General features: G+C 40.4%; 1 long non-coding RNA gene across 1 annotated transcript; it reads left to right on the top strand.

Moving 5' to 3' along the window:
* Window positions 1–17: 17 nt before the first annotated feature.
* Window positions 18–3,575, top strand: LOC110608677. Its single transcript, XR_002486919.2, has 3 exons — window positions 18–165; window positions 273–321; window positions 3,387–3,575. It is a non-coding gene; the product is annotated as an uncharacterized LOC110608677 (long non-coding RNA).
* Window positions 3,576–19,804: the final 16,229 nt, after the last annotated feature.

Genomic DNA, 19,804 nt, shown 5'->3' with positions numbered 1-19,804 from the left:
TAAAGGAAAGTCAAATATCTTAGTATGCATGAATCTGTTTTCTTGAAGGATGTCTAACACATATTTCTTTTGGTGAAGGAAAAGACCAGCTTCAGAACGTGCAACCTGCAGCCCCAGGAAATATTTGACATATCCCAAATCTTTGATGGTGAAGAGTTTATCTAGGTACGTTTTTACTTCTGATATGTCTTCTTCTAATTGTCCTGCTATGAGTATATCATCAACATAAACAAGCAAAGCTAAAAAATTATCTTTTGTGATTTTGTGAATAGGCAGCGATCAAAAGAGGATTGGCTGAACCCATATTATTTCAAACAATTGGTAAGTTCTTTGTTCCAGATTCTCCCTGCTTGCTTTAGGCCATAGATGCTCTTAATAAGTTTGCACACTTGTCATGGTTGGACTTTGTCATAGCCTTTTGGGGGTAGCATGTATAGGTCTTCTTCTATATGACCATGTAGATAGGCATTGTTAACATCTAATTGGTGTACTGGCCAGTTATTGGTAGTGGCTATAGCCATGAAAATTCTCACAGTAACTAGTTTAGCTACTGGAGAGAAATTATAAATGTAGTCAACCGCAGATAGTTGGTTGAATCCTTTTGCCACCAATCGGGCTTTAAATCTGTCTACAGATCCATCTGGCTTATGTTTGATTTTATAAACCCATTTGGAGGCAATGGCCTTTTTTCCTTTTGGTAGAGTAGTTAGGTACCACGTATTGTTTAATTCTAGGGCATTTAGTTCATCTTGCATGGCCTGCACCCATTTGCTGTCCCCCTTTGCTTGGAGATAAGACTTTGGTTCATAGGTCATAGATACATTTGCCACAAAACTCAAGTAATGAGGTGTAAAGATAAGTTCAGAAGTGAAACAAGATAATGTATTAGTAGAATTACCTGTGGTAACATTAGGGAATACACCAGGATTATCATGACACATAAAAGTTGCCACAAAATCATTTAGCCATCTAGGTTTGGTGGAGAGTCTTGTGCTTCTCCTTGTTGGTGTTGAAGTTGTCATTTTCCCAGTATTTTCTGTTGAAATACCTGATGGTTCAGAAGTAATGGGTGATTTTTCTTCTTCTTCAGATGTAATGGGTACTTCAGCATCTTCTTTAGTGTCTTCTGTTACTCTTGGGGGGTTCATGGGTAGGACTGTGGTTAGTGTATGTTTGAGGTGGGGCTGGTAGGTTAGGTTCTGATATTGTGTTTGGTAGCACTGATTTGTGAGGGTTATGGTGTCTTGTTGGGATTTGAATGGGAATATGGCTTCATGAAAAATGACATCCCTGGAGATTAGGATTTTGTTAAGATCCAAAGCATAGACTTTGTAGGCTTTCATTCTAGGAACATATCCAAGGAAGATACTCTTAAAAGCCCTTTCTGCAAACTTTGTTTTGTGAGGTAGGGTACTGGTTGTAAAACATAGACAACCAAAGGTTTTAAGTAGGTCAAGGTTAGGGGTTTCCTTATGTAGGCGAGTATAAGGGGTTTTCCAATTTAACACTGAGCTAGGGAGTCTGTTAATAATGTATGTGGCTGTAAGTATGGATTCTCCCCAGAATCTTTATGGTAAATTTGACTGAAATATTAGGGCTCTTACGACTTGTAGCAAGTGTTTGTGCTTTCTTTCAATTACTCCGTTCTGTTGTGGAGTGTATGGACATAATCTGTGATGGATGATGCCCCTTTCTTTCAACCATTTGCTGCAATCTTGATTCACGAATTCTGTCCCATTATTTGTTCTTAAGTTCTTCACTGTTTTATGAAACTGATTGTGGATCATGATAATGAACTCTTTGAATACAGAAAACACAGATTGTTTATGTTGTAGTAAATATGTCCAGGTGGCTCTAGTATAGTCACCAACTATAGTTAACACATATCTTGCATTTGAAATTGAAAGTACTGAATATCGGCTCCAAAGATCCACATGAATTAGCTCAAAAGATGTTGTAGTAATCTTGCTTTTATTGAAACTCAGCCTTTGTTGCTTTGCAATGGGACAAATGGTGCACACATGGGAATCACAATCACTAGCCTCTATTACATTTAGATGCAATAACTTATTTCTGAATACATGACCCAATCTTCTATGCCACACTTCATATTTATTTTGATGTTGCTGGGATGCTAATGTTGTGGTAACTGTCTTCAATCTGCTTCCTTGATGGCTAAATGATTCTTTATTTAGTTTGTATAATCCTTGTGCATTCTCCCAATAGCCAGTAGGCATTTAGTCACTAGGTCCTGCAAGATGCATTGGTCATGAAGAAATTGTATAGAGATTTTGCCTGATTGTGTAATCTTACTTATAGACAGCAAATTGTATTTAAAGGTAGGTATATAGAGCACATTTGATAGCTGCATGTTATGGTTTAGAAATACTATTCCAATTTTGGTGATGGTCTTCATGCTGCCATTAGGTAAGGTGACAAAATTTGGTTTAATTAGAGTTTTGAGGTTTGAAAAAAGAGATAAATCATTACACAGATGGGTTGTGGCACCGGTATCTACAACCCATTCCCCCACAGTTCTAATCTTATAAACATTAGAGTAGCAGTAGGATAACATACCTGCAAAGCCAGTGTAACTCACACAATTAGCATCATTGCTGCCAGTAGTACCTTGGCCATGATTCTTTATGTACCTCACCATTTACTATATCAGTGATTCCATATTCCAGTCTGTTTTGTTCTGAACATGGTTATCATCACAATTCAGGGGTGTTTCATACACGTGGGCTGCAACATTACCCTTCCCTTTAACTTTTTTCTGTTTGAGTTTGTTAAACCAGTCTGGATATCCGTTAAGCTTGAAGCAAGTTTCCTTTACATGTCCTGTAGCTTTGCAGTAAGTACATGCCCTGTTATCTTTCTTCTTGTATTGAGTTTTACATGCCCTGTCTCTGTTGTTCTCTGGAACTTTTGCTATCATTGCACTATTTCTAGATTCTTTTGAGCTTCTCTCTGCTTTTCAATCCTCAGAATCATAGAATAAACCTTGTTTACACTAGGTAGAGGTTCCATGATGAGGATTTAATTTTTTACATGGTCATATGTCTTATTTAGACCCATCAAGAATTGCATCAATTTGTGTTTGCCTTTTATATCAGCAAATAACTTTGCTGCACCACAATCACATACAAGAATTGGTTCTAAACATGCATATTCATCCCACAATTTATAAGCATTTGTAGCATAAAGAAAGGCTTCAGCCAGTTCTTTCGAAAGAGCATTCAAAATCCAGGACATTACCATATTATCGCCTTCTGCCATTCTTCATAGTTTTTGTCATTCTGCTCTGGCATTTTGCATTTGTCGTTTATGAACCCTAGCTTGTCTTTTGCCTTTAACGCAATGATCATTGATCTGCTCCATGTTAGGTAATTGTTTCCATTCAGAGGTGAGCTGACGAGGATCATGCTGGGAGAGTCAGAATTCAATAGTCTGATCGTCTTGTCTTCTTTATCGGCTGTTTTTGGTATGGTTTCTTCGAAAATTTCTGTCATCATGCTTGTTACGTAAGGTGTATGGAGAGAAATGAGGGATGAATTTCTCCAGATCTAGATCTGGTTTTAGCAGGATAGCTTACATAGGGTAAGTTTTGATACCATGAGAAAAGTAATTGTAATTTGGAAATGAAAGATGATTTGCATTGGTTGAGAATCATGTTTATATACACGTTTTGAGAGGGAAAACTGAAATTCAACAAACTAACAGACTCTTAACAACTTGGGTGTTCTCTATATTGTTCTGGAAGTTTCTAAGGTGTGCTACATTCATAAATAAAACGGTATCATTTTGCGTTCTTCTTTACGACGTCGTTTCTTCCTTTTGATATCGCGCTTCTTTCTTTCCCTTCTATGGCATCGTTTGGCTTAGGTATATTATCTCTTCACTATCTAGTATTAATCGGCTATAATATACTTTCTAAATATTTTGCTAGGAACTGATGAAGAACCAATATCAATATTAGTTTTTATTAGTGTTGAATAGAAAATATAAATGGGGTATGACTAAGCGGCAAGGTAACAAAATTGTTGAAATTATAAGAATGAAAAAAAATCCTAAATAAAGTAGTAAATTAATAAAAGAAATTAAAATAAAAGATAGGCCACTGTTCAATATTTCATGAAAGCAGAAATGGTTTAAATTATTTCCCTTGTTGGCCCAAAAATATAATTATTTATTGTCAGCTTCCTTGTATTGCTGTAAATGACAAATAAATTTTAGAGAAGTAAAATAGAGCAAAAATGAGAACTCCATTTCTTTTTTTTAAGCAAAGAAACCAAATGACTTAAATTTATGATCAAAACAACTAAGTGAAGACCCAAACATGACAATAATAGAAATGCATCCATCCACTTTAAAGACGCAAAAGACAACAGGAGAGGGATGCAAGAAAAGAGAGTGGAGGAGAGAAGTATCATATTTTATTTTTAATAGAGGGTATTTCCAAAATTAAAAACTTTTACTATATTGACTAATAGTTAAAATAATTAAAAATACAGATTTGTCTTTTTATATTAACGAAATTAAATTATAAAGACATTTTAATGTAATTTATAAAACATAAAGGTAATTTAATTAGTTATGTCAAAATATTATAGAGATAAGAAAATAATTTTACCTAATAACAATATACTTACTATATTTTACTTAATAATAATATTTTTTTTGATATAATAAGTGTGAAAGAAATTTTTTATTTTTTTTAAAGTAAAAATTGTTGGTCCTTCCAAAAAAAATTAGACGCTAACAAAGTGATTAAAGTCCGAAATTATTAGAGATGCCATGGTACATGGAACCATTCAGAAATTTAATCCAAAATAAGATTAACAGAGAAGTTCTTTGATTTCAACTATACACTAAGATTCTTCCCAAAAACCTCAATTTACTCAAATCAACGATCAGCTCTATTAATCCCCAACTATCAATTCTGACTCATTGATTTCCCCATGAGATCAAAACCTTAATCCAGGTGTCCTGTCCTAGTGAATTCATCAAATCTCATATTATTATAGTGTATTCTTATAGTTTCCTTTGTATCTAAATGTCCTTAAATAGGTGTGTTGTACATACATAAAATATACTTTTTACTCTATAGTACTCATTATAGTAGAGTATTTTTCATCAAACTATGATGGTATCAGAGCATGTTGTTAGAATTTTTTTTCTTTCTTTTCTTCTCTTGCCTCGAATAACCTCTTTTAGATCGAAAAAATGGAATAAAGTAGCTCTGCTAGGTCACAGAGCCATTCAGCTCCAACAAAAGACATCCCTAAGACGATCACCGACGACACCTTGACCTGCAAAAGTCTGATAATCTAGTGATAATTTTTGTCTCCATTCAACTAAATGGCATCAATTACAGAGGCTGGAATCGAGCGATGAAAATCACTCTCAGAGCTAAGAATAAGCTCGCGTTCGTGGAAGAAAAATTCATTATACCAAAAGATGGATCTGAACACTACAAGAAGTGGAGACGCTGCGATTACATGGTAACATCATGAATTCTCAACTCTTTCTCAAAGGATCTGGTTGAAAGCCTTCTCTGCGCCACCACTGCTCAAGAACTTTAGATCAAATTGAGAGAATGGTATGGTAAGAGCAACGGGCCGATGATTTATCAAATTAAGCAGAGGATAGCAACAATCTCTCAAGAGAATCTCTCGGTGACAACTTACTATACTAAATTAAAACAACTATGGGATGAATTAGCAAATATTGTGCCGATAGCTCCATGCAGCTGTGGGTCTGAAAAGCTCACCACAGAAATTCATAATGCCGATCATCTAACGCAATTTTTTATGGGACTCAACGATGCCTTCGATCAAGTCCGTTGTAATACCCGGCTAGACCCCGGCATCGGAATTCCTACTTTCCGGCGGAAGTCTCCGTTGGAAACCGGGATTTGAGGATGTCGGAGCCTTCCAGAAGGGTAGAGCAAAGGTTTTTCAAAATGTTTTTACATGTTTTCATGTTTTTGAACAAGTAAAATGAGTTTTGCAAAGGAAAAGACCAAGGAGACAATTGCCAGGTTCGGCCGCCGAAGGTGAAGTTCGGCCGCCGAACATTGCATGGTTTTGCATGCAGTTTTGGCTGCCGAAGGAGAGGCGGTTGGCCACCTATAAAAGCCCTTTGACCGGAAATGGAGGGTGTTTGAGCTCTCTTTTTTTGGTCAAAGGTAGGTTTTGTTCTCCTTGGGGTGTTTTCATGTGATTTCTTCAAATCTTGCATGTTTTAACATGTTTTGAGCTTGGTTTTAGAGTTTTGAGCAAAAGAAAGCAAAGTTGTGAACTTGGAGATTTTGGATCGTTTTCCACCACAACTCTGAGTTAGGACCATCGATCCTCTCGTTTTTCAAGAGGTAAGCATGGATCCTCACCTCCCTTTATGTTTAAAGCATGTTTTAAGAGTTTTAAGTGAGTTTTATGAGTTAGTTTTTAGTGGATCTTGAGTTGAGGCATATGTTGATCATATGCCATTTGATGATGTTTGATGTAGTTTGTGGGGTTTAAACTAGTTTTTAGGCCCCTATATGCATGAGATATGATATGTGCAAGTTGTTGAGAGTTGGTATGCATGATATGGGTGTTTTATAGGTTTTTGGAGGCTGGAATCTTGTGTTGAGCATGGGTTCTGCCTTTCTGGAGAACCCAGGTTCGGCCGCCGAAGGAAGGTTCGGCCGCCGAACCCCTTGTGGAGGCTGTTTCGGCTGCCTAAACTTGCCCCCGAAAGTTTGGACTTTCGTCTCTGGAGGGGGGTTTTGGCCGCCGAACATGCCGCCGAAGAAGGGTGACTTTCGTCTCTGGAAGGACTTTCGGCCGCCAAACCCGCCCCCGAAAGTGCCTGACTTTCGGATCTGGAGGGACCTTCGGCTGCCGAACCTGCCGCCGAAAGACCACTGTCCAGCCTTCCTTTGCCCATTTTTCCATGCATGCTTATGATGCTTTAGAGGGGTTTTGGGGAGAGGTTCAGTGTTATGTTAGTGTATGTTTGGTCCTCATTTGAGTCAACCTGTGTAGGTGCGGACCCGAGGAATCAAGGAGGCCCCCAGAGTTAGAGTTACAGAGACTGTTACAGCAGTTGACAGAGGTGAGTGGAACAGAACTATATTTTTAAGTTAATGAATGTTTCAGCATGATTCATGCATCATTAATGCCATGTTTATGATAGGGTGTATTGCATTGCATTAGTATTCACGAAGATGTTGCATTGCATTATTACTTGTTGATGGGGACGGACACAAAATAGAACCCTTTAGCCCTCTGAGTTTTATGTAACGAAGTCCTGTGGTGCCCCTTAGAGGGCCGGGCATACAGTTTATTATGTAACGAAGTCCTGTGGTGCCCCTTTGAGGGCCGGGCATTGAGCTGAGGGATTTTTGGGTCAGTCAGTCCGTCCGTGATGTGAATTGTTTGTGTAGTGATGCATTTCATGATAGCATGTTTTAAATGTTTTATTGTTCTACTCACTGGGCTCTAGTAGCTCACCCTTCTCCCTAACCCCATGTTTTCAGGGCCTCAGAGAAAAGACAAGAACAGCAAGGGTAAAGACATATGTAATAGTATAGAGTAGTGGACATGATGTACAGTATAGAGATGATGTAATGTATAGAGATGATATAACAGTTATGTTATGTACAGAGTTATAGTATTGTGCTTGACCCTTAGTGTATATTTTATACCTTTTGTACATGATCATGTTTATGTTTTATGTTTTATGATGATGAGAACTAAGTTTGGTGCATGATAGTTTGACCCATCTAGAGCATTTGATGAGGGCTCTAGTGAGGGGTTTCTATACTGTATGGTACCACAGCAGGTATCACTCTCAGAGTGCATACAGAGCATGTCAGTCCAAGCTTAGTATTTGAAAAAGTTCAAAATTTTTATGGAAATGTATGATCATGTATGGGTTTTATTAGGTACACAGAGTTCACAGTAGGCTTTTTACGGGTTCCGACGGCCTTAAGCGGATCTGGATCCTAGTGCCGGTGGCGGTTCGGGCCGTTACAGAGGGGTATCGGTTTCCGGGCTGTTACAGATTGGTATCAGAGCCAGGTTCCTCATGAGTACGGTGTGCTGAGCTAGGATGCTCAGGGATTAGAGGTATCCCACATCGAAAAGAGGTTTTTATAGAGGGCAAGCACAATAGGAAAGATCATGTCCACTAGGATAGGATGTGAGTTCTGTCTTGATGATGATGTGTAATGCCATGATTTTATGCATGCGCATTTTATAATATGATATGCTATGCTATGTGATGAGGATTCATGTGTTTCCACATGGATCATATGATATGCTGATGTTTATGTGTATGTTATGTTTTCAGAAGTTAAGATGAGAGGAGCTCGTCGATCAGCTAGATTGACTGGAGCTCCGCCAGAGAATGAGGGCATGGATGTCCGACCCCTGCTTTGCCAAAGGCTATGTCTCAAAGGGCAGGAAGAGAAAGAACATCAAGGGACCCTAGAAGGTCTTTTGATGAGAGCAGGAGGGAAACAGAACAGGGTAGAAGATCTAGTGATACGAGGGAAGAGATGGATGTTGATCCGAGAAGGGATGGAGGGTTAGGTGTTGGCACAACAGAGGAGGATATGGGATCATCACATGGAGGCGTTCAGGCCTCGGGGTATGGTTATCCACCCCAGTATCAGCCCTTCTCACAGGGCTTAGGATATTCGATGGGAGGCACATCGGAGTATTCTAATTTTCACCCATATCCCACCTATATGTCTTATCCACCTTTTTACCCACCATATCCACCGTATCCTATGTATCCACCCTCACCTTTTTACCCAAGTCCAGCACACCCTACTCTAGGGAGTTCTGCACCTCCTCCCCCACCAGCTGAACCAGTAGCCCCAGTTATCCAAACACCACAACCTGGCCCATCTGAGAGGAGCAAGGTAAATATGACTGATTACCTGAAGCTAGATGCTCCTAAGTACCAAACAAGAGATGATCCGTTTGAGTACATTAAAGCTGTTAAGATGATAGAAAATGAGCTAGGGGCAGATGACACCAAAGCCATTCAGATGGCGGGGTTCACTTTAAAATGCAAGAAGGCTAAGGAGTGGTTTAGCAACTATGTGGACCCTAGATTGGATAACATGTCTTGGGAGGAGTTTGCGAATGAGTTCACTGGATGGGCGTTTCCAGATAGCTCCAGAGAGCTAAAGATGATAGAGTTTGAACAGCTGAGACAGACAGATGACATGAGTGTAGATGAGTATACAAACAGGTTTATGGAGTTGCTGCAGTATGTGGGTCAGGCCTATGACACTGATCAGAAAAAGGCTAGGAGGTATACTATGAGGCTCCATCCTAGGTATTCCTCCTTGATCCTAGCAGCGGAGAGGGAGAGTTTCCACACCGTGGTGGATATAGCACGGAAGATGGAGGCTAGTGCCATTATACAGGGTACAGTTAAACAGCAGGTGGCACAGTTTTCAGGCTCTAAGACCCCAGGTAGGGGTAAGTCAGATCCCTCTTCTCAGAGTGCAGCAGCTTCAGGAAGTAAGAAGTGGAGTGGTTCCACTCATAAGCCGAAGAAGAATAAGTTCTGGAACAAGCTAAAGGCAGGTCTGGGACTAGGCAGTGGCTCGAGTTCAGGCTCAGAGGTTCCAGCATGTATGAGGTGCGGTAAGACGCACAGGGGCAGTTGTCGTTTTAGGACTACAGGATGTTTCAGGTGCGGCCAGGAGGGACACATGGCTCGTGAGTGTCCTATGGCAGCTTTCACGGCACCGTCCCATCAGACAGCTCCAGCCAGCATGCCACGGCCGTCAGCTCCAGTTATGACACAGGGCAGAGGCAGAGGGAGAGGGTCAGCCTCATCTTCTGGGGTCCCTGAGGTGAAGGTCCGTCAGCTCCAGCTCGGATCTTTACTATGACACAGCAGGAGGCAAACACGTCTAACACCGTGGTGTCAGGTAATCTCATCATTGGGTGTTCTGATGTGTATGCTTTGTTAGACCCTGGTGCTTCTCATTCCTTTGTTGCTCCGAGAGCCATAGAGAGAGTGGGTTTGATGACGTTTGGGTTAGAGTGTCCCCTATGGGTCAGTGGACCCAAGTGTGATCCATCTTTGGCAGAGTCAGTCTGCTGTCATAGTCCAGTGTTTATAAAGGGTAGATGCCTTCCAGCTGACCTTGTGGTTCTAGATTTGACAGATTTTGACGTCATTCTAGGGATGGATTGGCTATCTGCATATGGTGCTACCTTGGACTGCAGAGACAAGGTAGTCAGGTTTAGAGATGAGGATGGATCTGAGTTTGTCTTCAGGGGAGACAGGAGGGGCACGCCTAGAGGTTTGATATCAGCCCTACAGGCTCGTAGGTTGCTCAGGAGAGGATGTCAGGGGTTTCTGGCTCATGTGAGAGAGCTGGATAATCAGGTTAGGGAACCCGTCTCAGTGCCCGTAGTCAGAGAGTTCCCAGATGTTTTCCCAGACGAGCTTCCAGGACTACCACCTAATAGGGAGATAGAGTTCGAGATAGAGTTGATGCCTGGTACCAGACCGATCTCTATCCCTCCCTACAGGATGGCACCAGCAGAGCTTAAGGAGTTAAAAGAACAGTTGCAGGAGTTGGTTGATAAGGGTTTCATCCGACCGAGTACCTCACCCTGGGGTGCTCCAGTTCTGTTTGTGAAAAAGAAGGATGGATCCCTCAGACTTTGTATCGACTACAGGCAGTTGAACAAAGTCACTACCAAGAACAAGTGTCCTCTACCCAGGATCGACGATCTATTCGACCAGCTAGCAGGAGCAGGTTGTTTTTCTAAGATAGATATGAGATCAGGGTATCATCAGCTGAGAATCAGGGAAGAGGATGTGCCAAAGACAGCTTTCAGGACCAGAAATGGGCATTATAAGTTCCTAGTAATGCCGTTCGGGTTAACTAATGCCCCTGCAGCGTTCATGGATCTCATGAATAGAGTTTTCAGACAATACCTGGATCACTTTGTTATTGTCTTTATAGATGACATCTTAGTGTGTTCCAGGAATGCAAAGGAGCATGCCCAGCATCTGAGGATAGTCTTGTAGACCTTAAGAGAGCATGGCTTGTATGCCAAGTTCTCCAAGTGTGAGTTCTGGCTGAGGAGCATTTCTTTCTTGGGGCATTTGGTGTCAGATCAAGGTATAGCAGTAGACCCCAAGAAGATAGAGGCTGTAGCCAACTGGCCTAGACCCACCACAGTGACAGAGATCAAGAGTTTTCTGGGTTTGGCAGGCTACTACAGGAGGTTCGTTCAGGACTTCTCTAAGATAGCTGCTCCTATGACCAGACTGACCAGGAAGAACCAGAGGTTCATATGGTCTGACCAGTGCAAAGAGAGCTTCGAAGAGCTAAAGAAAAGGTTGACTTCAGCACCGGTGTTAGCTCTGCCTACCAGTGACGAGGACTTCACAGTGTTCTGTGATGCATTCCGAGTGGGATTGGGTTGTGTGTTGATGCAGAATGACAGAGTGATAGCTTATGCTTCTAGACAGCTGAAAAAGCATGAGCTAAACTATCCTACACACTATCTTGAGATGGCAGCTGTTATATTTGCACTCAAGATGTGGAGGCATTACCTCTATGGGGTTAAATGTGAGATCTTCACAGATCATAAGAGCCTACAACACATCTTGAGTCAGAGAGAGTTAAACTTGAGGCAGAGACGGTGGGTAGAACTGCTCAGTGACTATGATTGCAAGATCCAGTATCATCCGGGTAAGGCTAATGTTGTAGCTGATGCCTTAAACCGGAAATCACTTGGCAGTTTATCCCACATCACAGCAGAGAGGAGGCCGGTGGTGAAGGACTTCTATAGGCTAGTCAATGATGGGCTACAGTTAGAGTTATCTGGTACAGGTGCTTTGATTGCACAGATCAGAGTTACACCCGTATTTCTGGAGTAGGTAGCTCAGAAACAGCATGAGGACCCGGAGTTGGTCAAGATTGCCAGGACTGTTCAGTCAGGCAAGAGCGAAGAGTTCAGATTCGACGACAAAGGGATTCTCCGCTACGGGAACAGACTATGTGTACCAGATGACATCAGTCTGAAGGGAGACATTATGAGGGAAGCTCATAATGCCAGGTATAGTGTTCACCCTGGAGCTACCAAGATGTATCAAGATCTGAAAAGAGTGTATTGGTGGCCAGCTATGAAGAGAGAAGTGGCACAGTTTGTGTCAGCCTGCGAGGTATGTCAAAGGGTGAAACTAGAATATCAGAAGCCGGCTGGAATGCTTAACCCACTGCCGATTCCAGAGTGGAAATGGGAGAACATAGCTATGGATTTTGTAGTGGGGTTACCGGCGACGTCCAACAGACTAGACTCCATATGGGTGATAGTGGATAGACTGACCAAATCCACTCATTTCATCCCTGTCAGGAGTAGCTACTCTGTGGACAAGTTAGCGTAGGTGTATATTGAGGAGGTTGTTAGACTGCATGGGGCTCCCGTTTCTATAGTGTCTGATAGAGGACCCCAATTCACCTCTAGGTTTTGGCGGAGTCTGCAAGATGCTATGGGCACAAGGTTGGACTTTAGCACTGCTTTTCATCCACAGACTGACGGACAGTCAGAAAGGACCATCCAGACCATAGAATACATGCTCAGGATGTGTGTGCTAGATTTTGGCGGTTCTTGGAGGCAGCATCTACCCTTAGTGGAGTTTGCCTACAATAACAGCTATCATGCTAGCATTGGGATGGCTCCATATGAAGCTCTTTATGGGAGGAAGTGCAGGTCACCTGTTTGTTGCGAGGAAGTTGGAGAGAGGTCTTTAGCAGGACCTGAGTTGGTCGAGATTACCAACAGAGTAGTGCCCATCATCAGAGAGAGACTCAAGACTGCTGTTAGTCGGCAGAAGAGTTATGCAGACATCCGCAGGAAGCACATAGAGTTTCAGGAGGGGGGGATCTGGTATTGCTGAAGGTGTCTCCAATGAAAGGGGTGGTTCGTTTTGGGAGGAAAGGTAAGCTAGCTCCACGATACATCGGGCCTTTCGAGATCTTGCAGAAGGTCGGAAATGTGTCGTACAAGCTAGATTTGCCTACTTCTATAGAAAGGATCCATCCGGTCTTCCATGTTTCTATGCTACGGAAGTTTGTGTCAGATCCGGGTAAGGTTCTCAGTGAGCCAGATGTGGAGATTCTTGGAGATCTCACCTACGTAGAGCAGCCAGTGCGGATCATTGACACCCAGATCTAAAAGTTGAGAAACAAGGAGATCCCGATGGTGAAAGTTCTCTGGAACCACCACAATCTAGAAGAGTGTACCTGGGAGACACGGGAGTCTATGCTCCAGCAGTACCCCTACCTCTTTTGAGGTTAGTTTTTGTTCTTTTGTTTTTCTTTATGTGCTTTCTGTTCTTGTGTTATGTTTTTAGTATGCATGTAATAGAATAGGAACATTCGAGGACGAATATTCTTAAAGAGGGGAGAATGTAATACCCGGCTAGACCCCGGCATCGGAATTCCTACTTTCCGGCGGAAGTCTCCGTTGGAAACCGGGATTTGAGGATGTCGGAGCCTTCCAGAAGGGTAGAGCAAAGGTTTTTCAAAATGTTTTTACATGTTTTCATGTTTTTGAACAAGTAAAATGAGTTTTGCAAAGGAAAAGACCAAGGGGACAATTGCTAGGTTCGGCCGCCGAAGGTGAAGTTCAGCCGCCGAACATTGCATGGTTTTGCATGCAGTTTTGGCCGCCGAAGGAGAGGCGGTTGGCCACCTATAAAAGCCCTTTGACCGGAAATGGAGGGTGTTTGAGCTCTCTTTTTTTGGTCAAAGGTAGGTTTTGTTCTCCTTGGGGTGTTTTCATGTGATTTCTTCAAATCTTGCATGTTTTAACATGTTTTGAGCTTGGTTTTAGAGTTTTGAGCAAAAGAAAGCAAAGTTGTGAACTTGGAGATTTTGGATCGTTTTCCACCACAACTCTGAGTTAAGACCATCGATCCTCTCGTTCTTCAAGAGGTAAGCATGGATCCTCACCTCCCTTTATGTTTAAAGCATGTTTTAAGAGTTTTAAGTGAGTTTTATGAGTTAGTTTTTAGTGGATCTTGAGTTGAGGCATATGTTGATCATATGCCATTTGATGATGTTTGATGTAGTTTGTGGGGTTTAAACTAGTTTTTAGGCCCCTATATGCATGAGATATGATATGTGCAAGTTGTTGAGAGTTGGTATGCATGATATGGGTGTTTTATAGGTTTTTGGAGGCTGGAATCTTGTGTTGAGCATGGGTTCTGCCTTTCTGGAGAACCCAGGTTCGGCCGCCGAAGGAAGGTTCGGCCGCCGAACCCCTTGTGGAGGCTGTTTCGACTGCCTAAACTTGCCCCCGAAAGTTTGGACTTTCGTCTCTGGAGGGGGGTTTCGGCCGCCGAACATGCCGCCGAAGGAGGGTGACTTTCGTCTCTGGAAGGACTTTCGGCCGCCGAACCCGCCCCCGAAAGTGCCTGACTTTCGGATCTGGAGGGACCTTCGGCTACCGAACCTGCCGCCGAAAGACCCCTGTCCAGCCTTCCTTTGCCCATTTTTCCATGCATACTTATGATGTTTTAGAGGGGTTTTAGGGAGAGGTTCAGTGTTATGTTAGTGTATGTTTGGTCCTCATTTGAGTCCACCTGTGTAGGTGCGGACCCGAGGAACCAAGGAGGCCCCCAGAGTTAGAGTTACAGAGACTGTTACAGCAGTTGACAGAGGTGAGTGGAACAGAACTATGTTTTTAAGTTAATGAATGTTTCAGCATGATTCACGCATTATTAATGCCATGTTTATGATAGGGTGTATTGCATTGCATTAGTATTCACGAAGATGTTGCATTGCATTATTACTTGTTGATGGGGACGGACACAGAATAGGACCTTTAGCCCTCTGAGTTTTATGTAACGAAGTCCTGTGGTGCCCCTTAGAGGGCCGGGCATACTGTTTATGTAACGAAGTCCTGTAGTCCTGTGGTGCCCCTTAGAGGGCCGGGCATATAGTTTATTATGTAACGAAGTCCTATGGTGCCCCTTTGAGGGCCGGGCATTGAGCTGAGGGATTTTTGGGTCAGTCCGTCCGTAATGTGAATTGTTTGTGTAGTGATGCATTTCATGATAGCATGTTTTAAATGTTTTATTGTTCTACTCACTGGGCTCTAGTAGCTCACCCTTCTTCCTAACCCCATGTTTTCAGGGCCTCAGAGAAAAGACAAGAACAGCAAGGGTAAAGACATATGTAATAGTATAGAGTAGTGGACATGATGTACAGTATAGAGATGATGTAATGTATAGAGATGATATAACAGTTATGTTATGTACAGAGTTATAGTATTGTGCTTGACCCTTAGTGTATATTTTATCCCTTTTGTACATGATCATGTTTATGTTTTATGTTTTATGATGATGAGAACTAAGTTTAGTGCATGATAGTTTGACCCATCTAGAGCATTTGATGAGGGCTCTAGTGAGGGGTTTCTATACTGTATGGTACCACAGCAGGTATCACTCTCAGAGTGCATACAGAGCATGTCAGTCCAAGCTTAGTATTTGAAAAAGTTCAAAATTTTTATGGAAATGTATGATCATGTATGGGTTTTATTAGGTACACAGAGTTCATAGTAGGCTTGCTACGGGTTCCGACGGCCTTAAGCCGATCTGGATCCTAGCGCCGGTGGCAGTTCGGGCCGTTACAGAGGGGTATCGGTTTTCGGGCTGTTACATCCGCAGTCAAGTATTGCTCCTGAATCCATTACCAACGGTAAATAAAGCCTTCTCAATGGTTCTGCAAGTGGAATCTCAAAAGGAAGTTCAAACCAACCTCAAAGAGCATACTGAGGTCACTGCTCGATCTCAAAGCAACAGGCGAGAATATAGGAAATATGATGCAAGGAAAGGCCACTGTGACTACTGAAACCTAGATGGACATACACAAGCAGGATGCTTCAAGTTAATTGGTTATCCAGAATAGTTCAAGAATAAGAATAACAACTTCACCAATCCAGAGACCTTCAAACCAAAATATGCAGCTTACATGTCACACATCGAAGGTTACAATATAGGATCGATCCCGAAAACATCAATAGCTGACACTGGATTAGTCACCGCTGAATTGAACAAAATGAAAGAAGTTAATGCAAAGCTTGAGATACTGCAGCAAGAGATGAGCAGGCTAATCAAAAGTAAAGCAGTTGCTACAGTAAATACCGTTAATTCACACTCAGTGTATACTTATCATCCATCTGATTATTCTGGTAATAACCTTAACCCTTGCTATCTCAATCATAAAATTTCTTCTTCAATCTTTGCTTGTTGCACTATGATAACTGGAACAAAGGTATGGATTATTAACACTGATGCATCAGATCATGTCACACCACATAAACGCCATATGATGTCTATTTGTTCTGTTTCCGCACCAATAACTGTGCATTTACCAAATGGCTCTTCCATACAAGTCTCATATATTGAAACTATTGCATTACATACACACATGAAGTAATTGATGTTCTCATTGTTCCTGATTTTACCATGAATCTTTTATATGTATTCAAACTGCTTAAAGACACTAATTTGACATTACAATTTTATTCATCTTGTTGCTCCTTTCAAGACCAGAAGCTTAGATCTATTATAGCTATTGAAAGAATAATCAGTGGGTTATACATTTTAGATAATAATGGTCTTTTTAACTTCACTATTCAGTCCTATATTGATTCCGTTTGTAATGTGATTGCTTCAAATCTCATTGTAAATCCTACTGAATTTTATAATTATAATAAAAAGTTGCCTCTCTTACAAATTCCATAACAAAGGTTCCCTTTTCTGTTCTTCATGCTAGACTAGAGCACTCTTCTTGTCATAAAATGTCTCATATACCTATTTTTAAGCAATTTGTTGATACTAATCATATGTGTGCTTTGTGTCCTCTAGCTAAAATGTCTAGGCTACCTTTTCATAACAGTAACGGTATCACGGCTAATCCTTTTGATCTTGTTCATATGGACTTATGGGGACCTTTTTTTTTTGTTCATTCTATCATTGATGCTAGATTTTTTTAACCATTGTTAACGATAAAACTAGAACAACATAGACCTATATGCTTAAATTTAAAGACCAAACATATTCTGTTCTGATCTCCTTCCTTCGATATGTCAATCCAAAGTTTGACACAACCATCAAAACTATTAGATATGATAATAGAGGATAATTTCTTAATAAAAAGTGTGCATCCTTATATTCTTCTCATGAAATTGTTCATTAAACCACTTACCCTTATATACCTCAACAAAATGGCATAGTATAAATTAAACATAAACATATTCTCAATATAGCTAGGGCCATTCAATTCCAAGCTCAATTCCGAAAAACTTAATAGTCCGAATGTATTTTGGCAGCTACTTACATTCTTAACAGTATACCAATCAAAGCTTTGGGTAGGTTAACTCCTTTTGAAGCCTTATTTCACAAGCCACCTACTTATGATAACCTAAGAACTATTGATTGTCTATGCTTTGTTGTCATCACAATCGTAAGAAAAATAAATTTGATTCTAGATCTACCAAATGCATTCTCTTTGGGTACTCTAATACTCAAAAGGGATATAGATTACAAAATTTAGACACAAAACAAATTTTTGTTAGTAGAAATGTTCTTTTCTATGAGTCTATTTCCCCTTTTCAAAAGAATTCTTCTTAAAAGCCTTCTGTTTCGGTTCTAGTTCTTCCCATGAGTTTACCTGATGATACCTCGAGTTCTTTTTCTGGTTTTGATTAGATTCCCAAACAGTCTGATTGTGTCTCCCAATCACATTCAGAAAAAAGAGTACCAAAACACATAATAAACCATCTTAGATGCAAGACTTCATTGTAAATCACTTATCAACTGCTTCTAATCTTGATTTGTCCATTAACTTTACAATTCACATCATACTTATCTCAACACAATCTCTCACATTCAAAAACCTTGTACTTAAACTCAAGTTTCAGTTGATCCTAATTGGGTTGAGGCAATGTATTGTGAGCTTTTAGCTCTTGACAAAAATGGAACATGAGTGCTTACCAACCTCGGCAAAAAGGTCATTGGTTCAAAATGGTTTTACAAAGTTAAGAGCAAACCTAATGGGGATGGGGTTAATAGATATAAGGCTCATTTAGTGGCTAAGGGATATAATCAAGTGGAGGGATTACATTTTAAAGATAGATTTTCTCCTATAGCCAAGATCGTTACCATTCAAATTTTTATTTAGATTTTCTCCTGTAGCTAAGATTGTTACCATTCGAATTTTTATTTCTTTAGCCACATCTAAACATTGGCCTATATTTTAGTTTGGCATCGATAATGCTTTTCTATATGGTTTTTTGGAAGAGGAAGTATACATGCAGCCCCTTACAGGTTATTCAAAAGCTAGTCTAGGTCAAGTTTGCTTGTTGAAAAGGTCGCTTTATAGTTTAGGACAGTGGAACTTGGATTTCACATCCTTCCTACAGTCTTTGGGTTTTAGCCAGTCAATACATGACAATTGTCTTTTCACGAGGGTTGCTAATGGTATATTTACTGTTATGCTTATCTACGTAGATGATGTAATCATAACTAGTACCTCCATTTCTGTCATCGATCAAATTAAATGTGCTCTATATTGTGAATTTACTATCAAAGATCTTGGACATTTGAAATATTTCCTTGGTTTAGAAATCGCCAAGTTTGCTTCTGGCACCCTTATCAGTCAGAGAAAGTTTATTTTTGATGTGTTAAGTGATACCGGCATGTTACATGCTAAGAGTGCCTCCACTCCTCTACCCAAATGTTTGAATCTTGATCCTTCTACTGGTGATTTACTTTCTAAACCTGATAAATATAAGAGACTAATTGGCAAATTGTTATACATTTACACTACTAGGCCAGACATTAGCTTTACTATTCATTACTTGAGTTACTTTATGTCTAGTCTTAGAAAACCACATTGAGATGCTGCTTGCCATGGTTTAAGATATCTTCAAACATGTCCAGCTAGAGAATTATATTTTTCTGCTACATCTAACTTCTCTCATCTTTTAGCTTATTGTGATGCAGATTGGACCACTTGTGCCTTTTCTAGGCAATTTGTTACTGAATTTTGTATTTTTTTTAGGAACTCTTTTATTAGTTGGAAGATCAAGAAATAGAAAATAGTTTCTAAGTCTTCTGCCGAAGTAGAGAATCGAAGCATGGAAGTTGTCATGTATGAACTTTTATGGATTTCATATATACTCAAAAGATTTACGAGTTAAATATATAATTTTTTGTTTCTTTGCAGTGTGATAACCAAGCAACTATTCATATAGCTAACAACTCTGTTTTCCATGGTTCTGCAGTGTAATAACCAAGTAATTATTCATATAACTAACAACTCTGTTTTTTACGAGAGAACCAAGTATCTTGACATTAATTATCACTTGGTCCAAAAACAGCTACAAAAAAGTTTTATTACTCCTACCCACGTATTATCACCAAATCATTGCCCATTCTACAATAAATTTCTTTTTTTATATCAGAGTAGCATTTGGTTACTTTGCCCTGATCCAACATAAGGGGATGTTAGCATATAGCGTTAGATAGTTAAATAGGTTCTAGTGTATTTTTGTAGTTTCCTTTGTCTCTGGACGTCCTATAAATAGATGTATTGTACATGCATTAAATGTCCCTTTTACTCTACAATACTCATTATAGTAGAGTATTTTTCATCAAACTAAGACCATCTTTTCATTTAACCAACTCTAAACCCAATAGCTTGCAGTTTTCTATATGAAAAACTCCACCAGCTAATATACTAGAGAGGGAGAGG

This window comes from Manihot esculenta, chromosome 2 (assembly GCF_001659605.2).
Source record: "Manihot esculenta cultivar AM560-2 chromosome 2, M.esculenta_v8, whole genome shotgun sequence".
Lineage (NCBI taxonomy): Eukaryota > Viridiplantae > Streptophyta > Magnoliopsida > Malpighiales > Euphorbiaceae > Manihot > Manihot esculenta.
Note: the sequence above shows the minus strand (reverse complement) of the source record. Positions and strands in the feature narration are given on the sequence as shown.